This window comes from Terrapene carolina, unplaced genomic scaffold (assembly GCF_002925995.2).
Source record: "Terrapene carolina triunguis isolate 2854851 unplaced genomic scaffold, T_m_triunguis-2.0 Scaffold236, whole genome shotgun sequence".
NCBI classification, from domain to species: Eukaryota; Metazoa; Chordata; order Testudines; family Emydidae; genus Terrapene; species Terrapene triunguis.
The window spans coordinates 13,596,653-13,621,426 of NW_020664587.1; the positions used below are offsets into that span (position 1 = coordinate 13,596,653).

The window sequence follows — 24,774 nt, forward strand, 5'->3', positions numbered from 1 at the left end:
TTTGGAAAACGGCCATAGCGACTCAATGCTTCATTTTTTTTGCCCCAATTTTATAAAGGAAAAAATAATGAAGCATTGAGTAGCTAACGCCGTTTTCCAAAATGTTCTCCAATTTTCAGTACCCACATTTAGCACTACTGTAAGAGGGGTAAAAAAAAAATCAGGCCAAAGATATCTGCAGTTGAGCACCCAAGAGTTAGGCACCCAAATCACAAGCTACTTTTAAAGATTTTGACTTAAGTACTTCAACCCAAGTTGCACAGCAAGCCAATATCAGAGCCTGGAATAGAACTTGATCTTTCTGGCAGCTGGCGCATGCTCTGACTTCTACACCAAATGTTTGAATTAAAACCAACATAAAATGACCCAAAATAGTAAAAGGGACACACACTTCCACAGGGAAAAGGTTATAGTCTTGCAGCAGAAGAGGACTGTAATTTAATTAGAAGCTCTCAGTGTGAAAGAGACCCTTAAATTCAAAAGCAGTGTCAACAAGAACCACACGCCTCTGCTGACTAGCATCAACAGCATCAAGAGAAATAAAGAACACAGAATAATTAAAATAAATCACTAGAGTTTATGGGGGATGATAGGATTTTTATGATGCTATACTACATGAAACTAGAAACTTATTATCCCATCCCATGTTTTTGAAGAGGGATAAACTCAGACTGGGATGATCAAATTTCAGAAGACTAGAGGAAATTAAACAAAATTGCTTGCCCACGGGCTAATAGCTTCATCTACAGATCTCTAGATTGCATCTCATTCCTGTGTGAAAGGTTTGTTTTTTTCCATTTTGCATTTTAAAGCTGTATGTGAAAAACATCTGACACCTTAGAGACTAACAAATTTATTTGGGCATAAGCTTCCGTGGCTAAAACCCACTTCATCAGATGCAGTATATATAATACAGCACATGCAAAGATGGGAGTTGCCTTACAAATAGGCCACTTCCACCTGAATTGGCCTCATGAGCACTGAGCCCCCTACTTGGTAAGGCAACTTTCATCTTTGCATGTGCTGTATTATATATACTACTTACTGTATTTTTCACTCCATGCATCTGATGAAGTGGGTTTTAGCCACGAAAGCTTATGCCCAAATAAATTTGTTAGTCTCTAAGGTGCCACGAGGACTCCTCGTTTTTTGCTGATACACACTAACATGGCTACCACTCTGAAATCTGATATACAGTAGCTCTTCTATTCATGAGGAAGACAAAACATAGTGTTATAGTGAAACTCAATCTACTGAATAGTCACGGAGTTTTTGTATGTCTGAATAGCTGTTTACGGTTCTGCTTTTGCTCTTTATGGAAGCTTCATGTATATAACTGTGGTATGTATCCAATCATTCAAATCAGCTTCTGTACCAGATGACTGGAGGATAGCTGATGTAGTTACAGGCCAGTAAGCCTAACTTCAGTACCAAGCAAAATGGTTGAAACTATAGTAAAGAACAGAATTATCAGACACACAGATGAACACAATGTGTTGGGGAAGAGTCAACATGACTTTTGTAAAGGGAAATCATACCTCACCAATCTATTCGAATTCTTTGAGGGGGTCAACAAACATGTTGACAAGGGTGATCCAGTGGATTGAGTGTACTTGGAATTTCAGAAAGTCTTGACAAGGTCCTTCACCAAAGGCTCTTAAGCAAAGTAAGCAGTCAAGGAATAGGAGGGAAGGTCCTCTCATGGATTAGTCATTGATTAAAAGACAGGAAACAAAGAGTAGGAATAAATGGTCAGTTTTCAGAATGGAGAGAGGTAAATAACAGTGTCCCCCTGGGGTCTGTACAGGGACCATTGCTGTTCAACATATTCATATACGATCTGGAAAAAAGGGGTAAACAGTGAGGTGGCAAAATTTGCCAACAATACTAAATTATTCAAGATAGTTAAGTCCAAAGCAGACTGCGAAGAGTTACAAAGGGATCTCACAACGCTGTGTGACTGGACAACAAAATGGCAGATAAATTCAATGTTGATAAATACAAAGTAATACACATTGGAAAACATAATTCCAATGACACATTTAAACCCCATCATTTTGTATTAGCTGTTACCACTCAAAGATCTTGGAGTCATTGTGGATAGATCTCTGAAAACATCTGCTCAATGTGCAGTGGCAATTCAAAAAAAAACAAAAACACACAACAAAAAACAAGCTAACAATGTTAAGAACCATTAGGAAAGGGATACATAATAAAACAGAAAATATCATAGTGCCACTATATAAATCCATTGTAAGGCCACATTGTGAATACTGTGTATAGACCTGGTCGCTCATCTCAAAAAAAGATATAAGAATTGGAAAAGGTACAGAGAAGGGCAACAAAAAATGATTAGGGTTATGGAACAGCTTCTGCTTGAGGCGAGATTAAGACTGGGACTTTTCAGTTTGGAAAAGAGACGACTAAAAGGAGATATGACAGAGCTCTAACATCTTGATTGGTGTGGAGAAAGTGATTAAGGAAATGTTACTTAATCCTTTCTCATAACACAAAAACTAGGGGTCACCCAATGAAATTAATAGGCAACAGTTTTAAAAAACAAACAAAAAGGAAGTACTTCTTCACACAACGCATGGTCAACCTGTGGAACTCATTTCCCAGGGGATGTTCTGAAGGCAAAAACTATAATGGGGTTCAACAAAGAATTAGATAAATTGATGGACGATAGGTCCATCAATGGCTATTAGCCAAGATGGTCAGGGATGCAGCACCATGCTCTGAATGTCCCTAGCCTCTGTTTGCCAGAAGCTGGGAGTGGACAACAGGATAGATCAGTCGATGACTGCCTGTTCTGTTCATTCCCTCTGAAGCACCTGGCATTGGCCACTGTCGGAAGACAGGATACCGGGCTAGATGGACCACTGGTCTGATCCCCAGCATGGTCATTCTTATGAATCTCTAAAATCATATATGGAGACAATAATCTCACCATTTCAAACTCAACCTGGGATTCCTTGGCCTCATTTCTGCTGAGAAAGTTATATAAACCGGACAGTCCTGTGCTCCCATACCTGCAGGATCTGGGTGCTTGCTTATGGGTCCTGGAACATCTCCCACTTTATCTAGCCTCCTCCTAATAGGCAGTACGAGTACTTCGCATGTATACAGCACTATAAATCTTCAAATCACTATACAAAACTCACCAGTTAATTTTCATCAGACTCCAATACAATAAGATTTTTCCATTTCACAGATAGGAAAATATGAAAGAGAGGTTAGGCACCTTGCCCAAGGCTATAAAGTGAATTAATGGCAGAGCCAGGATTGGCCATCAGGAGTTCTTGGCTTGTAGTCTCATGTTTAATATGCTACTAGGCCAGGCTCTGAACTTTTCCATTCTTATTTTCTCACTTTTTTTCTATTTACATTAATGTTCAGTATCTTCATATAAGAATTCCTTTGTCATCTAATGTATCCAATGAGTTTTACTTTCTGAATGCACTGTTTTTGCATTTTGAATTGTGCTACTGTATTTTTGCCTTTATGTTGTGAAGCATTAATGAAATGCTACAAATAAATATTCTAGTACACATATATATTGCATGATTTCAATGAAAGCAGCTTCAGGAATACAAGATTACTTTTATATCTGCATTTTGTTGTTGTCCTGTCACATTCTAGTATATCATTCCCGAGTACAAAAGGAACAGGAAAACATGCCTGAGCTGAAAATGGTTAGTGCTCCAACAAGAAAGATCATTTTGCCTCAGGATGCTGTTGGTGTTACAAAATCCACTACTCACAAAAGGTCTTTCTATCAGGAAGTTCAGTTGCAGAAAAGGAAAAACAATGTAGAGCCCATATTTCATGCTATTGAAGAATAGTACCTAAAAAGGAAGAATAAAGAGCATCTCGCCTACCACACAACACAAGAAACTGGAAGCCAACAGAATCAAAAATATATTTGCAGTATCAGAAAGTGAGCCTATATTTGTTTTGTCAACATTCATAATTATCTTTCTGATAAATATATTTTAAAAATGCATCAGACTAAAAGTCCTCAGACTACAAACTTCAAAATAGATTGCTGCAGTCTCCACAATTCAAGGGACAGATTCTGATATTAGATATGCTGAGCCCAAACTCGTGTATCAAAAAATCTGCTCTCCATTGTAATAAATTATGTCATCACAGGCACTTGAGCATGACAGCATCAAGAAGAGGAACAATCTAGCAAGCAAGAAATATCCTCACAAAAGGGCACATGTATTTTAACAAGGTTTTAGTAAAGCACGTTTCTTTAAAGTCTGTCTGAGCATGACAATTGCTTTCCACATATGAACTGGGGAAGCAGCACATTACCAATAGCCAGATACTGCAGCAATTATATTTCAATTGCAAAGGCCAAATGCCCTACCTTTAACAAGTCACATTCAACCCATTGACTGCAGAATATAAACTGCGAGCTTGAAAATGAACTGCATGAGATGACATTTTACAGTCTCAGCAACAATAAGAATGTCTTAGCTGTACTGAAAGCTAGTTTCTGGGCCACTGATCAATAGCATTTGTTCTTCTACATGTGCGTTTGCCCTGCTCCAGTCCCAAGGGCTGACTGTGATCTTGCTTTGAAATCATCCTTTGAGAAACCATACCAATGGTCTGATAGCTGCTTCCCAAAGTGCCTGAACCTGCTGTACATTTCTCTGCTTCAAGGCCTACTCAAGAGGACATAGAAACTTTCAGCCTGGCAGCTGACCCACCTATCAAGAAATACTATCAAAGTCTCAAATGTATTCCATTTACCATTCCAAATAACAATTTTTAGGACAGAGGCCAAATAATAAAGCTGCAGCAAGCTGACAGCATAAAGATACAACAACTACAGTCACAGAAAGAAAATGAATCCTATGTGCTTGGGGAAAAAAAAAAAAAAAAAAAAAAAAAAGCTCAGATTTGTAACCGGCTTTCATGGTGAGAGACTGTTCTCTTCACCACCCAAACACATTCAGTCCCTGTCCAAGCTGGAGCACCATGCCGTAAAATGGTTGCTATCCAGAACCTTGCTTTACATTACAGAACTATTCTGACAACAGTTTTTAAACAATGGCGTAGATCGCAAGGTTAGTGCTGCAATGTGGACAGATTTGCTTCCAAACTAATGATGCTAGAGTCTATCAGTTCCATCCCTTTCTCCACTTTCCACTTAGTTGGGTCCTAGCTTGGACTTGGAACATGTTAGTAACTGCCCGGCCTTGCCTAACACTAGATTTTTGGGGAAAGTTCTCTCTATTGCTAACACTGATGCAGATCCACAAGCAGCAACAGAGGGACCATTAGTGTAGACAAGGGCTCCAGGAGGCCACTGGCATTTTTAATACTGTGCTGTCTAACCTTGAGTGCTGTAGTAGTAGTGTGCTCACCCTCTCTAGTCTCACATACTGAAGCAACCAGCATGACAGACTAAGAGGAGGCACTGATAAGAACCAGAGACCTGCATCCAGTTCTCCTGAAATGGAAAGATGGTCAAGCAAAAGACAGTACATGAAGACGGGGAGGTATTACCTGAAAGAGTCTTAGGGGCTCAGTGTTTCAGAGTATTCCATAAAAAGAATAATGAATGTGCAGCTTGGGTATTTGATTTGTAATGAACTAGGCCCCAATATATACAGTCATAGCTATGCATGACAAACGCTTTCCAACAGAAAGTAATTTGAATTGGTACAGAGGTTTGTTTCCACTTTTGATATATCCACAACTGGAAACAAAAAAAGGTCTGGTACAGAAAAAATATTTTTATTAACAAGTGGGGAAAAACCATGTATTTAATGTTTATATATTATTTAAAAATACTTTTGTGGCACTGTAGAACCGCTTATTAATTTTGGAAACAAGAAGAATCTAATTTCAACTAAGGCAGTGAAAACTTATAAACAGGAAACTACAATAAAGAAACACCAGTCTTGACTCCCCATAATTGTCAACATTAGTGGATATCTAGTCTCTTTGGACCTTTTATAATAAACACTAACTCTATACATCACCACCTTGTTTTCCAGCAAGGCAGTGCTTTAACGGAAATCAATAAATAAGGGTCAACATTTGCATAGCTGATAACATCAATAAGTGATCACATGAGGAAAACATACTTCTTATTTTATCTAGATTTCCTATATAGAAAGAAAGAATTCCCTGAATAAGCAGAGTTAGGTCTCTTCAGGCTCTATTAGGTCACATCTGGTCCATCTGTCTGAGCCAGTGTGCAGGAAAAGATCCTTAGTCTACTTTTAAAAGCATTCTCCAATTGTGTTTTAAATGCTTCTTATATCTTGATCCAGATGAATTCAAGAAAAAAAAGGACCAAAGTTTCTGTGATTTAAACACGCAGCAATATAAATATACTAGTGTAAGCCAGCAGAATCCTCACTCTACTATGAGCACAGTACACATACACACACACACACACACCACAAAAGCCCGTGCTTACCATTTTCCAGGGGTCTGACTTTACTGACAACTCAAACAACAGAATTAAATCTCAACCTAAGATTTCTCTTGAAGCACGACTGTTCTTAGGGTTTTCCCTGCAGGACCGCTATCTATCTTTTTCCAATTGGCTCTGATAGGCACTGCAACTATGTTTATACTCCTTGACTGGAGCTAACCAGACACTCCTGATCTAACTTCAGAGAGTGACTCAGTTACTGCTTTTCATACAGGCTTCTGGCACAGGAGCTTAGGGTGGCTCAGATGTACCCCAAATTCCTGTACAGAATCCTTTTACAACTAGCTTTTCGGAATATAACCAATTCATCCAAAAATGAAGAAATCTTCTGGGAAAGTGGAAGAGCATGCTTTCCTATACAATCAATCAAAAAAAATATTGTCAGCAAACCTTAAGGTTCATATCAGGCTGCAGGGTATTAATTAATCTACCAGCTTTTAAATATCCACCAGAAATCTTGGTATGTCCTTGGAAAGGATGCAATTAAGCCACAGTGTTTACAAAGGCTTCATTAGAAAGGTGGGTTGTCAGACCCCTAGGGATTGGTAAGTTTCCTTTCTAAACACATATTACTTCTTAAAGGTTATTTGCACAATAGTTCCTAGAGACCCCAACTTTCTTGACCATGATTCAGTGACATGACCCAAAAATGGGATTCCCGTTCCGCAAAATCTTTACAGCAAAATACAACAGAATGTTTTATATTAATGCTTATTATAATTATTTATTATTATTATGGTAGCACCTAAAGATCCAATCAAGATTGAGACCCCATAGTGCTGTACATGGCACAAACTGTCATTTCAAATTGTGAAAAGTAGCAATTTCTCAAGCTTTTCAAAATACTGAAGACTGTCTGAAGTAAACCTATCTACGTTGCCCAGGATTTAGCCACATTATTTCTATAAATATTAATCAGAATCACATCCAAAAAATGTGCACTGGACTGAAAATTTACACTCTAAATTTTGCATGTGGTTGCAGCAATTCTGCATTACACCTCTACCCCGATATAACGCTGTCCTCGGGAGCCAAAAAATCTTGCTGCGTTATAGGTGAAACCGCGTTATATCGAACTTGCTTTGATCCGCCAGAGTGCGTGCCCCCCCCCCCGGAGCACTGCTTTACCGCGTTATATCCGAATTCACGTTATATCGGGTCGTGTTATATCGGGGTAGAGGTGTATTTGCATCATACTGTAGTATGCCAACAAACCAGCTGCCATAAAAACAGGGTCTTCTGCTCTTAGCACTGGATTGGGAGTCAGGGATCCACAAGTTCTAATCACAGCTGATATGACCTCTTGAGTCCATAGACAAGTTACAATCTATTTGCCTCAGTTCTTTCATAAAATGGAAATTCCAGGAGTGTTGTAAAGCACTTTAAAGACAAAAAGTGCTAGTAAGTGCTAAATACAATTATTCTGGCATACACAGCAGCAGCAACAATGCAGTGATCCGTAAAGCACGGTAATTCTTATCTTGATGCACAGGAAATAAGTTATGCATAAATTAGGGCCAGAATATCAACCAGAATCAAGAGATTTAGGCACATCTTTCTATAAATGGCTATAGAGGAATTTAATTTACAGGATAATTTTGAAGCTATCTCCATAAAACAGTGCTGCAAAGATACAAACGTTTCCTCAGATGAACATGAACATATCCCACTGACTTCAATGAGGGCTTAATGTACATATTCAAGGAGATAGCTTTTTCAAATAAAAAAAGAGCACCTGCAAATATTTAACTGCTTCACACAAACCAACATACAGTATTTAAAAATACATGTTTCCTTCTAATACCTTTACATCAAGAAACTTCTATAATTCCTCAGTTTCATTTTAAACTTTCCCTCTTTTGAAAAAGTTTTAGATTGCTTAAGTTGCTTGGATAATAAATACCTAGCACTATATATTTCTTTTTAGCTTCAAAACACTATGCAAACATTAGTTCCCGCAGCACCCCTGTGATGTATTTTACCTATTTCCATTTTGGTGAACTGTGGCACAAGACTTGCCCAAGGTCATAGTGAGTTGCAGAGCCATGAATAGAAGTGAGGAATTACTAGCTTGCAGTGCCATGTGTAACCCATTAAACTATAGTAGAGTGAGTGATAGTGCACATGTGAAGCAGAACTTAATTTGGCCATGTGACTCCTCCTGAAGTGCAAACTCTGGGATGAAGACCTGATCCTGAAAAGAATTATGCATATGATTAACTTTAATGTGTCAGTAATCCCATTGAATTTAATGGAAATACTGATGCTTAAAGTTAGGCATGTGCTTACGTCTTTGCAGGATCAGGGACCAAGACTCCACATTTGTTGTAGTAACCTGCAAAAGGAAGCAACTATTCTTTAAACACTCTGGCAAGCACTTAAGTATTTGTCATATAGACCATAAACATAAGTAAAGTTACATTATGCGAAGAGATGTGTGCATCAATACCCAGATATCCAACATGTGTTGAATTTTGCATGTGAATTAATACACTTAGGGCAGCATTGCCTAGTTGTTAAGAGTAGGGGCCAGGACTCTATTGCCAACTCAGGCAATGACTTACTGTATGACCGTGGGCAAGTCAGAAGTGCTATGCCTCAGTTTCCCCATCTGTAAAACTGGGATAATACTAATCTTTATAGAGCATTTTGAGCTCCCCATTTGAAATGCACTACGGGCAAAGTATTTCTATTACATAATATCACAGAACTCATGTTAAAGAACTCCACTGTCTTATCCATGTGACTTTGAAAACAAAATAACTGCATATATTATTTGTTATGCAAAATTATTTCTCTAATTTTAATCCGAGGGATGGTTCTCAGTTTTATTTACAAATTAGACAAACACACACACCATAGGGTTTATTCCATGATAGGACCACCAGACACCTTCAGTGCACTGAAAGGCATGAAACTGAATGCAAGAGACTCAATAACTGACCTTTTCTTAGTGCAGCACACGACTAAAGTGTCATAGTGACTGTAAAATGCTCAATTTTAATGTTTTTAAAAGGTGATCCATTTAAAAAGTAAGCAAAACTAATCTGAATTGCTCTTTGTGTCAGTTATTTTAGTTTCCTTTTTTCCTTTGAACCAGAGAGCACAAGGTCACAGTTAAGATTTGGTACTTTAAAAGTTAAACATTTACCAAGATTTTTTTATGTTTTCCCTTTGCACTCAATCCTTCCCAGGTTTGGTTTCAATGTTGGCAAGATTTTTCCCCATACAGAATAAAAATGGATTCAGAGGGCCTTTAGATAGATAAAAAAAACAAGTGTTAAGATATACCTTGTATATATAAATTTCGATATCAAATGCTGAGAAAAGATGTAAAGGACTCTTTAATAATCTGAACACTTTTTGAATAAGGTCTATTTCACATGGTAAAATACTACATACTTTGTATACATTAGAACAACATCCCAAATGGTGCAACTTGTCTCCTAACTTTAATCTCATTCACTCAGGGAATCTAATATGAAATATGTGCTATATATTGTAGTTTTATAAATTTAAATTGTTGTATGTAGCAACGAAGCTTTGCAAACCATGAGTTTGCCAGCCCAGACACAACAAAAATTTACTCACTTGCTGTTATTCATGATCATGAGGTGGATAATAAGTGAATGATATTTAACTTACCTATCAAAAAAAAAAAAAAAAAAAAAAAAAAAAAAGTTACTTGGCCCAAGGAATAGAACTGTGAAAGGCTGATGTAGCGTAGTTTTAAATTTAACTTTAAAAAGCACTGCCGAAATAAATGTGACAACTTCTCACTCCTCAGAGACATGATGTGTCTTATTCAGATTTGTACAGAATATGCTGATGAAATTTCAGGGCTGTTATTTGGCATCAGTGAGATACAAATTAAGTGGATTTGTCACATGTCTAAAAATATATTAAATAGTTTATCTAATTTCAAGGATTGAAGATGATGAGTTTTGGCACATAAATATATTCTCAGGATCAAATATGTGGCAGCAATAAATGTCAGCATACATTTCAAACTATACTTATTTAGAATGTGCCCTGGGCTGGAACATTAGTAACCTCAATACTCAACGGTATTTTTAGGAATTTTGTGATTTATACCTACATTATGCACTATTTTCTACATAACTTTAGGCTACTATCTGGTAAGTGTCCAATAAGCATATAAGTGAAAATGAGTGTCCTTCAAGTACTAATATTTTCAGAAACATGGTTAAAACTGTTCAAAAAATGAACAGAATTAAAAGTTAGTTAATGAAGCCCTTGTAACTACAAAAATAATAGTGTACAATTTAACAACATCAACAAAAAGCAGCATTTCATAAGGTCTTGGAAAATCCAAAAGAATAATTCTCTTAGCCCTGGAAGATTCCTGAAACCAATTCTACATCTAAGAAAAAAATAAAAAAAGATAACTTGGGCTTCCTGAACACTCTTTAGTTCCTCTCTCTTTAAAAACATCAAAGAACAGAGAAGATACCCTCCTGCCTCCTACCTCCACTCAAAAATTAATAGTGGCTCTATGAACCCTACCCTAACTTCCTTGAGAAAATCTTTTTAGGCTCTCAATAGGAAAAACACTTCAATGTGAAAGCCAGCAACACAGCTCTCATTTGTGGGGCACCACCTTTGGAACTTGCTGTCTCTTGACAGTCCAAGAAAGCCTGGATTGGGTGATATCTGGCCATGACCTAAGAAGTTTATTTAGCGTTTGGTTAAGTTTTGACTTTATTTTTGCTGCATTTTGTATTTTAAACAGCAGGGATGACTGAGCATTATATATAGATTTCTCACATGTAGTCCTTACTCAGGCAAAATACTCTTAAAACAATGTAGGATTAGACCATATGCTTTTTTTGGTGGGGAGGAGGTTAGGGAGGGGGGTTGTGTGTGTGTTTTTTAATGTTAGCCCTCACATACTAGAGTTATTTATACACAACACATATGAATATAGACAAGTTTTTGAATAAACAAATCACATATACTCACATACACTTAACTACCATTAGACAGCCAAACAATGTAACTGGCCGAAAGACCTAAGCCAGTTGAGTGCTATTAACCAACTATTTAGTAGTTGCATCAGACAGGGTTCATATAGGACACTGAGCTCAAACACAGATGCTGCAGCAATTTTGGGGCAAAGTTGTGATTTAATCTTAATGCAGCACTAAGTGCTACATATTTCTTTGTTCTTCTGTTGCATTTGTAGGACCAACCATCAAACTGCAAATAGGGGGAAAAGGCAGAAAGAACAATTCAAAATAGCCCCAAACTATCAGCAGACACCACGTATAAAAATAAGTGATAGAAAGCAAAGTCTCCTTGTAACTATTTAATGCATGCATAATTATGGATTTGAAATTTTTATTCTTTTTCAGATAGAAAAGAAAAAATAATATTTGCATGCTTTTTGTTGTATAGCAGCTGTGATTTTTTTGGACAGGAAGGTTGTTTATTTTGTATATGAAGATTGTTCAAATAATTTTTCTGTATATTTCTTTATTCATTCTTTTAATCCATGTGCTTTGTAAATAATAAAGAAACTGTGTGAAAAATGAAATTAAAAACAGCATATCTATCCTACTTTTACATGAGGAAATACTTGAGGAGTCCATTGCCTCAGTTTTGAGGCCAGCAGATGTTGAACTGCTAGGGAGGTTGACTGGATAATCCATTAAGTCTTGTGCATTTCTAGTTTCTACAATTCTGTCCTATAAACAGCACACTATACAAGTACCACCAATCTTCACCCTACACAAGTCTGTGTCATCTTCAGTGAACAAAAGAAAAAGATTACTCAGACTGACCCAATTTTATACGAAGTGACCAAGTAGGGCAGGAAGTTATAAACAGACTACAGAAATCCCTCAGATTCAAAAAGACTCCTGAATAAGAGACACCTCAGGATTGCAAGAGAATTCTCTTATAAGGAACAATATCCAAAAGATAACTCCCAATAAGTTAGTATCTTGGAAGTTTGTTCCTGAAATCAATGTTCTTCTAACAAGTGCTGACTACACTTTCTGACACCTGGAGGCACCAGGAGATTAATTCACTAATGTTTTGAGAAACAACATTTAAAAAAATGGTACAAGAGACAGAAACCATACACATTTCACTTTCTTACAAACCGGCTGAGTGCTGAAATTGGCAGAGGTTGATTCACATGACCATAGAAGTTAAAATACGGATGCTTTACCACAGCAGGAGACTCGAATTTTCAGCCCTTTGGTTGTAAAGTGACATCCAGTGGATAACTACACTCAATCATTCTATATCCCACTGCTGCTTTTTCAACCTGTGGATAATAGTTTTCCCCACTATAAACTTCAACTCCAAAATTCCACAAACACACACAAAATCAATTGCAATAACAATGGGAAATATATATATAGGTACCTCGTTTAAACTAAAAACTGGCTTCACCATCACGTGGACTTGAAACACAAAAAATGAAATCTGTTCCTCTCAAACTGAGATCACAAACCTACATTCCTTGGGCACCTTAAACTCTCAAAGAAACCAATAGGAGTTTTGGGTGAGCACAGAATACAGGATTAGGCTCCTACTAAATTTACTGCACTGAGTAAATTGGGGGTAAAAGTGCATCTCCTTCACTTCCTGCCCTGCACAGTGGTGGGGAAGAAAGCAGATAGAAACTGGCCCCATTTGTAAATAAATCCCTTACTAGCTCTACTGAAACACTTTTATAGTTCTCCAGGCCTTCTTGACATAGTTAAATAAAGATGCATCTATCTTAAGGGGGGGGGGCAAGGGGGGAGCTAGCTTAGTGGTTTGAGCACTGGCCTGAGCATTGGCCTGCTAAACCCCGGGTTGTGAGTTCAATCCTTGAGGGGGCCATTTAGGGATCTGGGGCAAAAATCTCTTTGGGGATTGGTGCTGCATTGAGCAGGGGGTTGGACTAGATGACCTCCTGAGGTCCCTTCCAACCCTGACATTCTATGATTAATTAAGCTCTTAACTTCTGGCAATGTTAAGCAATGATGTGTGTAGTAGTAAGAACTGGACATTAAAAAAGCACATTTGGTAAGGATTTCCTATCTTCTCTTTACAGCGTGTGCACGCATGCGCACACACACACACCTGACCTCTGCTCCAAAATTCAAAATGGTTCAATGCACCTTACCTTCATTTCTCTGGAAAAAAAAAAATCAATCTTCACAGGGAACACTTCACAGTGTCATTCATTCTTTTGCTTGAAAATGTTATTAATGATCTTCATAATCACAGTAAAAGTCCATTGATTCTGGCTGTTAACCCTGTACAAAGCTTTATTACTACTACTGTTCACATACAAAAAGGGACCCTCCAGTACAGACAATTTTGGCTAATGTTAGGGCTGGTCTACACACAAAATTAGGTCAGTTTAACTACATTGGTCAGGGTGTGAGAAATCCACACCCTTGAGTGGCACTGTTAAGCCAACCTAAGGCCCTGTGTCCACATTGCTACATTGACCTACCTACTGCCTCGTGGAGGGGTGGATTATCTACACTGACAGGAGAACGCCTCCCAACAGTGTAGGTAGACTCTGCACTGAAGCAGGGCAGCTGTTCTGCTGTAGTGTTTTAAGTGTATACAAGCCCTTAGTGTAGTGCCCCTGATCTTATCACCTTCTCTAATTTGAAACTAGCATGGATGCAACCCAGAATTAGCACTAATACAACCCAGAAGTCGAAGTTGAATAGGCTTTGTCTGCAAACAGAAGACATTATTGATAGGTGTGATTAGTTTAAATTCAAAATATATATTTTGAGTAGTTAGTATCTGAAGACCATGCTAATCACAGACCTTTTATTCTTGACTCTTGGTAAAGTTTAATTCCAGCATGCATGCCTTTATTGCCACAGTTATTAACATCACAGAACAGTCATTCTTTTTTAAGATCCAGAAATAATGTTCTGGCCTGTTTTTCCATCTCCCACACAAAAATAAGCTACAAACATAACTACTTCGGACTTTGAGAAAACCACTTCCATGGCCAACAATTGAAGATTAGAAAGAAGATAAAGAGCATCAGAATGGGAATATTGAATCTGTGTCATGCAGTTCACTCATGACAATGCAACGACTGTAATGCCAGGGAGATTTAGAATCTTTTGGTATGGGTGGGGAAAAGAGAAGGACTGCGATGTAATTTGGATCGTTGTTGAAAATGATTTCTAATTTAGATCTACAGCCTATTCATGCCAACCTCAATGTTCCCAGACAACGGAAGTAACTTCATTTTTCAACTTAGATGCTCTTTTCCAGTTCAACGTGGTATAAACAAACTTTGTCCTTCATTCTCTAAACTCGGAGCAGCAGTATTTCAAGGTCACTCTTCCTAGCGAAGGAAGGCCTTGCTCCAGCAACTTTCACTGCAGCACCATTTCGACTGCAAGAGCAATAAATAAATATGGAATACAAGTCTTTTATTCAGTTTGCCATGCAAATCCTTTACACTGAAAAACTTCTAAGTTAAGCACTCTCTCATTCTCGGTTTCCATGGCTGTCCTTTGCAGGACTACAGACCCGGTAAGACTGCTCTACTGCAGGAACATTCCAGTGACCTTCAGTCCTTAGTTGCAAATAAAAAGGAAAACAAAGGGCTGCTTATACTTGTCAAGTGTTCTGTTGATGTTTGTACAAGAGATACAAGGCTTCATTACTCCCAGAACTGAATAGTTACTGATTAGCAACCTATGTGCTAATGTTAGGCTTCATATCCCCTAACCTAAAAATGTGGCATTATCTGCAAGGGCAACAGAATGTGCTGCACTTACTATGACTTTCACATTCTGATAATAGTAAGAGTACTACAATTTTAAGAAGGCTGTATATGAAGTGACAGATATTTTGTAGTACATACTATCTAAAGAGTTATGTTCGTGGTCTTCATAAAGGATGTGATTTAAAGGATTAATGTATCTCCTTTTCAGTCAGGCTCTGAAGACATTATGAATATCCTGCAGTGAGAATGAAGACAGCAAAATTTTACCCATCCTTATACAGCCATTTTAAAGAAGCAGTACTATTCGTGATATACAGGGGGAAAGTTATGAAAGAATTTAACTTTATGATTCAGGGCCCTGAATATGAAATCCTACTGGACAGTAAAGCATATTTGTATACAAATTCATAACAGTGTCACTGGTGCTCTCTGTACCTTTGAAGTAAAAGGAAATGTGGAGAAAAATTCACTCAAAATATTACATTTTCTTCTTCTATGAAAGCTTCAGTGCACTTGAACAAAGAAAAATTATTCTGAAAAATAGTTCAAGCTTTGAATCTCCATATTCGTTGTTCAGAATAAGTATTTTATCACTGTACTTCCTTGAAAATTAATAGTTTCTTCATTCATCTTCCCTTATCTCTACTAAACTAGCAAAATACAGTTGAAGGGCATGCAAAATCCAAACAGAACAAGGTACAGTAGGTGCAATGTAAGGTATGCAAGGAATGTAAAGTGGCCATTTTCTGAGACAGTTCAACTTATCTCCTCTCCTTAAAGCTAGACAATTTCTGTGATTTCCACATAAAACAAAAATTAAACTTACCAGGAATTGCATTAATTTTTACAAGCAGTTAATTATCCCTCTTCAGACAGGGAGAAGCAAGTCACTCCTATCCATCCCCCACCAAAAAGGAAGAGGAAACAAAGGCAGCAAGAGATGCAGAGAAATGGTTCTGGAATGTCCAATGCAGTTCATAACTGAACAGCTGCCCTCCCAGCAAACTATTCGCCATTTTTCTTTGTCTTTCAGCTGACCCCTGCCTCACTGAAAAACTCCCGAGTCGCCAATGAAACACTGTGCAGCCTCCTTCCACTTTAACAGTCAAAGGCATTCAATCTAGCATGCTATTTGACACCAAATCTTGCCTCTGCTGCTGTCTTATTGGTTAAGCTCCTTTATCTGTTAAGCTCACAAAGTCTGGATTGGCTGCTCATGTCATCACTAACCTCCATTGTACACTTCCTGTTTTAAAGTTACCTTGAGATGCAGAACAGGGGTCAGACACAGACTTCAAACTAGAAGGAAACTTATATAAGGAAATATTTAGTAAATATACATAATACAAATATCTTGTCAGTTTTTGTATCTAAAGTAGTCGCTCTTGCATGTCTGACAGATTTCCTGACACTAACGTACAGTCATACTATTTCCCACCCCAAGGATTTCTTATTGGCTATCTGAGGTCCATTTAAAAAAAATAAGATAATTTAGGGGCTTTTGATTGGCCAGATTGGTTGTCTGTGTAACATCAATACAGTACCATATAGCAGTTAATCTGAGAAGACAGTAAGCACACACTAGAAAGTTATTGTGTGAAAACAATATAGGCTTTTCTTTATTATAAGCCAGGAAAAGCAAGCCTAAGACAATTAAACTAACTTTACATTTAATGTAGCAGAACTGAAGTAATCTATTTGAGCCCTAGTCTTAATTATTTGCACAAAAATCTTTTATAGTTTTCCAAAACAGATCTGTCATTCTAAGTAATTCTATTTAAAAAACAAAACAAGCCAAGACAACTTTAAGGTTGAACAATTAAGCACTCAGATCATGAAGTGCCACAGTTACAGGTTGCATGTGAACCCTTAACTTTGTGAATGCAATAAGATACAAGGCATAACTACATTATTATATATTGTACTGTTTAAGAAAATGTACACATTTGCACTTGCATGTACATTCTCTTTTCATCAGCAGCACATAAATGCAATTCAAGAAATGAGGCAGATTACTGAAGTTAAATTAGATAAATACATAGGTGACATATGCCATTAATGTGCACTGAGAAATATAAATAGTTAAAATACATTTTACTTAATGTGTAGTATGTTATGAATGGTTCACTGTGTATCTTTCATTAGTGATTTTCATGGACTGTGTGGCGCTCACAGGAGTAGCAGCCAGTAGTAGAATGTTACACAGGTAGCATAATTGTAGAAAATTATGTTGTATTTTGGAAAAAAAAAAATCTATCAAGTAGAAATATTTGGCTACAATCACAAAATGCCCTATCCCATGAACCTCATGAAGATCACAGTAGAAAGCACTTCTTCACATACTAGATGTCGGTAGGAAAGAGTCTCAGGAGCTGTGCTGATTTTTCCTCCAAGGCATGAGTACCTTACGTTGCCTCATGAACTTTACTGCTTCACTTGGGGAAGGGGTTCCATGGTACCTAATTCACCGCTGACCTTACAAAACACTTCATGAATGAAGCAAGTATGCCAACAGAGCCCTTTACCTACCTACTCTAATTATTTCACTCGGCAGGTGTTCGCTCTGCACACATGTGCAGCATGACCTTCGTTAGCTTTGAGTTTATGAATTTAGCACAATTAAAAAATGTTCTGTGCTCTCTCAGTACTCAATTTTCAAAGTCTGTTAAGGCAACCAAATCAAGATCATTTTCCAATGGAACGCTTAAAAAGGTAAGTGTCAATGAAGGCTATTTCCATGCCATATTTCAAGAGTCTAATATCAGTCATTTTTGATGTTCAAACAAGGGTTCCAAGTATTGTTTCTACAACAGGTTCCCCTGCTCTCAAACATCTAAACTATTTTTGCTCTTAACCCCACCCCCCACACACGCTCCCCAAAAAACCACCTCTCTAAAATAAAACCATCATCACTTTCAGGCAGAGAAAAAGCCTGGAAAATTTTAGAAAAATTTAAAACAACAGAGTTTAAAAGTAACTGAAAACATGTGCCTAAAATGGAAATAAACCTTTATGCCAATCAAGCCACAGAGGCTGCTATATTTCAAGGTCAATGTTCATACGACAACAAGTCTAATCCAAAACCCACTGAAGTCCATAGAAAGACTCCCATTGACGGCAGTGGGCTCTGGATCAGGCCCAAGGTTTGTAATAATGGACTAAACACAGAATGTTCTCATACATATACTGAAGTAGGAATGTATGTTGTGCTTTGGATAGGGGATTAGCAACATCTAAAGCAGCAACGTATCTATTTTTTTATATCAGGTTTCAAACAAATTGTATCCCAAAATGCTTTACACACTTACAATAAGTATTAATTTATCTTTCCCTCCACTATTCTATGTTAAGAAGCATAACACAAACAGAGACAGTACTAAAAGATTAAGTTAGACCCAAACAGCTGATAGAAATAAATGCATTTCAGAAAATATCTACCCTAATGGCATATGAAATATTAGTAACAAAAGTTCAATCTTCATAATATTGTTCTTAAAAATCTCTAAAAATCTAGTAATGCTTAGATTATCTAACTGTAACATTACATAGTCTAAGGGTCTTATTCTGATCTGCTGGACAGATTGTACATGCTTTATTCTTATCATGAAATCAAGGGGAGTAAAGCCAATACTGAGCACTTTTGAAAAATCCCACCTGAAAGCTAGTAAGGTATGAAGATTCTGGAAGACAGCAAGTAAGTTGCACGTTTCCACCTCTGACTGATTATATGGCTTATTAGTTATCTTGGCTACTGAAAGTTATCATTGCATGCTTACAGATAAGAGTTGTTTTTTCAGAAGTGACACAATCTACTGCAAGGTATTCAGATATACCATTTAAAAAAAAACAGATAGTGACACTAAAGAGACTAATAGATAAAAATTTCTGATCTCAAGTGCATAGAATCAAAAGGTAGATGAATCATGACATTCTGATGGCCTATGAAGCTGGGAAGCTTGATCATTGTAAAGAACTTAAATTTACAGCATACACAACATTTTCCTTTCTAAATTTAATGGCAGTACAGAGTTCCGAATGAACAGGTACTAGGAATTAAAATTCTTTATTTATTCTGTGCCTCAGGCACAGATATTGAGCAAGCTCCCACCATTGCCCTCCCGATGTTTAACTGGAGGGACCACCTTTAACTAGTGTTCTGTCTCTGTCCGTGTTTGGCTTTACGACCAAGACTGACATGGAGGTGGCTTCTGCGATGTGACAACTGTCCTCAAGTACCTGAATTGATGCTTCCAGGCCATTGCACATAGATGGCCATCAGATGGTGCTGATGCTCCCTCTTAGTCATTAAGTGTTTGAGATGGATTTGAATCAGCAACCTAGAGATGAAAGGCTCCATATCCAATTATCAGAGCCCCTCAGTATTCTAGTCCCTCCCAACTGCTTAACGTACAACAGGTGGCTCACAGGCATAAAAACTGTACAACAGAACAGAACTAATTCCAATACTCGTTGGATAAAGGATGAGATAGGATAACTGTTAACAAGAATCTGAAGGGTTACCAAGGAGAGAAACAACAAGGAGTCCGGTGGCACCTTAAAGACTAACAGATTTATTAGGGCATAAAGCTTTCGTGGGTAAAAAACCCACTTCTTCAGATGCAAGGAGGGAAAGGAATTGTTTAGAGGGTGTCCACATGAGCTTTTTTACCCCAAATTTCCCATGGTTGGTCCCAATCATTCAGCACAACAGGTAGGAGTGTAAGCACAAAGACGGCTCCAGGCACCTGCAAGCATTTAAACAGTGTTGTCTAACCTTCTCTTACAGGTCCACACGGCACAGCGTTTAAAACACCAGCTGCTGCCAGTGCCTTGTCTACACCATTGGTGATAGCAACTGTAAGAAATTTGGCACAAACGAGCCTAGTATAGTAAAAGCATTAAGAGTCATACCAGGATGTTACACAGCATGGGACAAATATTGGTAGAGAAGGTTACTGAGAACTGGACGTAATATTTCAGCAGCAGTTGTACCAGTGCCAAAAACAAAGGTAAAATAATGTCTCTACTCCTATTTGAGATTCCCCTATTTATGTAGCCAAGGGTTGAATTAGCCCATTTAGCCACAGCCTCACACAGGGAGTCCGTGTTCAGCTGATTATCTATGACCCCCAAATCTTTTTCAGAGTTACTGCTTTCCAGGATAGAGTTCCCCACTATTTAACTATGGCCTACATTCTTTGTTCTTAAATGTATACATTTACATTTAGCCATATTAAAATGCATAATACTTACTTGAGCCCAGATTATCAAGCGATCTAGATTGCTCTGTGTCAGTGACCTGTCCTATTCATTACAGAATCATAGAACCATAGGGTTAGAAGGGACCACAAGGGTCATCTAGTCTAACCCCCTGCCAAGATGCAGGATTTGTTGTGTCTAAACCCTCCAAGACAGATGGCTATCCAGCCTCCTTTTGAAAACCTCCAGTGAAGGAGCTTCCAAGACTTCCCTAGGCAGAAGCAGTTGAGTCTATTTACCATTCCCCCAATTTGCATCATCTGCAAACCTTATCACAGATTATTTTATTACTTCTTCCAGGTCATTAATAAAAATGTCAACAGCTTAGGGCCAGGAACCAATCGCTGCAGGACCCCAGTTGAATCACACCCATTCTATTATGATTCCCCATTTACAGTTACAATTGGAAAGAGTTATCAGTTAATCCATGTCATGTATGCCATCTTTTATCATTCTAGTTTTATAATCAAAATGTGATGTGCTACCAAGTCCAATGACCTATAGAAGTCTAAGTATATTACATCAACACTATTATATTTATCAACCAAACTTGTAATCTCATCAAAAAATATAAAATCAATTTGACAGGATCTATTTTCCATAAACAATACTGAATGGCATTAATTACATTATTCCCCTTTAATTCTTTATTAATTGAGTCCCATATCAACCACTTGATTATCTTGTACAGGACTGATGTCAAACCAGTAGGCCTCTAATTACCTGCGTCATCCCATTTACCCTTTTTAAATATTGGCATAACATTAGCTTTCTTCTAGTCTTCTGGAATTTTCCTGGTGTTCCAAGACTTATTGAAAAATCAATATTAATGGTCCAGCGAGCCCTAAGCTAGCTCTTTTTAAACTCTTGGATACAAGTTATCCAGACTAGCTGATTTTAAAATGTCTACTTTAATAGCTGCTGTTTAGCATCCTTCCAAGATACTAGTGGAATGGAAAGAGTTATGATATAATGTCTTTTTCCCCCCCAAAACAAAACAGAAATATTTATTGAACTCTTTTGCCTTTTCTATATTATTGATAATTCTACCATATCCATCAAGTAAAGAACCAATACCATTTTTATCAGGATTATTTTGTTCCTAATATACTTTAAAAACTCCTCCTTATTGGCCATAACTGCTGACCACAGATTTCTCCTTGTGTCCCTTTGCTCCCTTATCAATTTTCTACCATATGTAGTTTCCAATTTATTTTCATTTCTATCAACTTCCCCTTTCTTCCATTCATCTCTATTTTTTTTTAAATATATACACTTGCCTTAATTATCCCTTAAACCAGGTCAGTTTTTTAACCAATAGTTTTCTTCCTTGATTATGGGATTACAGATTTTTGGGCATCTAATAAAGTATTCTTAAACAATTCCCAATTATCATTCACATTTTTCTGATTAAATTCTTCCTCCCATCGGATTTGGCTCATAATTGTTTTCAGCTTTCTGAAGTTGGCCCTTTTAAAACACCAAGTGTGTATATATCACTACTCTGGCCTTGATTCTGTCTGCACACTATAAATGTGATCAAGTCATGACCAATTGTACTTAACTTATTCATATTTAATTCTGTGATAACGTCCTCTTTATCTGTCAAGACAAATGTAGAGTTTCCCCCGTGTTGGATGCAACACATTTTGAGTTAGGAAATGGTCATCTTTCTTATAGTAAGGTCAGAACTGCCCAAGTGACTAATTCAGTCTAAATGGCCAAGTGGACACAACTTGCTAAAGTTTTGACCATCCCTTCTTTTATAGAACAAAAATAATAATAATAGTAATAAAAAAAATGCAGATTTGATTCGGCACTGTGGTCTTTTGTCTAGACTTTGTACCTTAAAGGCATATGAATTAGAGAAGAATCAGCTTTACTTAAAAGAGCTTAAATATACACATTAAAGAGAAGCCTCTTTAAACAAGGTGTGCCAAGAACAGTCAATAGAACACCTGCCAAATATAGTTACTCCACAACACAAAACTATTTCCCCCCCAGTTTATATAAGCACTCTGCACTGATTGTGCTTGGTATAAAAATGGGATCTGAGCAAGAATCATCACACGGGAATGTGTTTAAAAATCAATTGCTTTAATTTGATGATTTTTCATTGTGAAGACATTTCTAGTGGTTTTAGTTGTTTTTAAGGGTTTCCTGTACCCCCCTAAAGGTTAAAATATTGGGTCAAACTTTGAAAAGGAGAAATGCTCTTGAGAGCCTCAGATGAAAGATGCCATAGATGGGCAAAATAATTTGGCTAATATTTTGTGGTTGGATATCATCCCCCACTGGGAGTCTATCCTTGCTCAACTTTAGAGAAACTGGGATACTATGGGAATGTATTTCAGATGCAAAGTTTAATAACTTGAGGTTTTGCATGACAATCCTGGAAGACATTCAATACCCATCACTCATTGTCACAGGAGGTATAAAGCAAGCTTCACTTAGAAGCCCTCCCGTCAACCTAACAGCTGGATTCAGCAAGTAAGCTGCAGTTAAGTGATAAGAAAAAGCCTGATCTTTCCCATATCTCACACATTTGCTGTACAAGAAGCAGAATACACTATTGTGTAGGGATCCGCTCACACTCACTGGAAAAGGAGGAGAAAGTGCTTTATAAACAACGTTATTATTTCAGTATGTATGGGGCAGGTCCTCACCCACAAGGGGACACAGGACTCCACCTGCTCCACTCATTTGAGTTGCCTGGCTGTGCAGCCTCAGAGGGTTCATTTCACCCCTTTCTCTCACCCTGCTTAGCTTAAGCCTCCATCCCACCACATACTCCCTAAACAACATGTAACGCTCCCCCTTGACCTTCTTCCCACCCAGGCCATCCAGCCCCGCTAGCACAGATCCGTTCCCTACACGCCCCTTGCCCGCCCCAGGCCCCCTCCCCCAGCCTGCTAGGCCACCGTACTACCACCCCACACCCAGCTCCCGCCCTTCCCCCATCCCGTCAGCGCGCGAGGGAAAAGGGGGTTCGTCAGTTTCCTGTCCTCTCCGCGGTCCGCTCTCCCACAGCCAATCATCACGATGTCCTCACTGCCCGCCTCCTCGCCACCAGCCAATCGGCGGAGATAGTGCAGCTCGGCCAATGGGAGCGGCACGGGCTGGTGGAAGAGTCCACCCTGAGAACCCCCGCATCGGCCCGCCCCCCTGACCGGATCCCTACCCCCCTCCACTCACCAGCCAAGCCAGCGCCGCGACCTCCACCTCCTCTGCCCGGGGCACCGAGGGGAGGGGACCCGCTACCGCTCTGCCTCCCGCCCGGCTGAAGGGAGAAGGGAGGGGGGGTGACTAGGAACGGAGCGAGCGCGAAGCGGGCGAGAAACAAGATGGCGGCTGCTCCGTGAGGCGGTGGAACGGACGCGACGCTCCGCCCCTTCCCCCCTCGGGCGAAACACTGCGCATGCCCGTGACTCGCTGCTAGGCCTCGCGAGATCTCCGCAAGGGGGCGGTCCCAGGCGGAGGAGGGGCCTGGGAAGGGGAGTCCAGGGAGGTGGCTGATGAACCCCGGAAGCTGAATAGTACATACGGTCTCCTCAGCCGCCCCGGGACCTGCATGGGGCATAACACCCAGCTTGGAGGGGGGCCCCCTAGTCCCCACCCCAGAGGGGGCCGGGGCTCTGCACGCTCACAGGCGTGGGGTGGGGGCTAGAAGAGGGAGGCTATGGGAGGTGGCTCCCTGTAGGACAAGGGATCATTGACCTGGCTGGGGCATGAGAGGAGAACCCAGGAGTCCTGACACGCCCCTGACCTGGTTGGGGCATGAGAGGAGAACCCAGGAGTCCTGAGCCTGACACCCCCAAACAGGGGCTCTCTCTTGCCCTGCGATCTGCGTTATCCCGTCGCTGGTCTGTTCAGAGAAAACCTCTGTCAGATGCTTTCTTTGTTTTGCAGCTAATCTCTCCTCTCTGCCTGGCCCAGCCAGCCAGGTCTTGCAGGAGTTCTTCGGAGCATTACTTAGCTCCGGGCTGCATGCTTCCTGCAGCCAGAAACACTTCCTGCAGCTAGCAACACTTTCTAGAGTCGGAGCTACAGTAACATCAAGCCGTGTTGGCCATGCCAACGTAGGCTGGGGAGGCAGCTGACCCCCAGGCGGCCTTTAGGTGTGTATATGGCACCTTTTCGAGCATAGTATGCAGTTGACAAGATGAGGTGTATCACACGAATTTTCACATGGGCTGGAGAACCAGGCTGCCCCACGTTCAGCCTGTAGCAGCAGCAGCTGGGCCCAACTTCCCATGCCGGGTGTTTCGACAAGGTGCACGGGATTGCATGGCACTGCGACCCCGTATGCCTGGTTGCA

General features: G+C 39.2%; 1 protein-coding gene across 1 annotated transcript in view; it reads right to left on the reverse strand.

The window, feature by feature from the left end:
- Window positions 1-23,846, reverse strand: part of NFYC (nuclear transcription factor Y subunit gamma) — a 55,327-nt gene extending 31,481 nt beyond the window's left edge. Inside the window, exon 1 of the mRNA XM_024199259.3 lies at window positions 23,652-23,846. The gene's annotated coding sequence lies outside the window, so the exon portion shown is untranslated. The remainder of the gene's footprint in view (window positions 1-23,651) is intronic.
- Window positions 23,847-24,774: the final 928 nt, after the last annotated feature.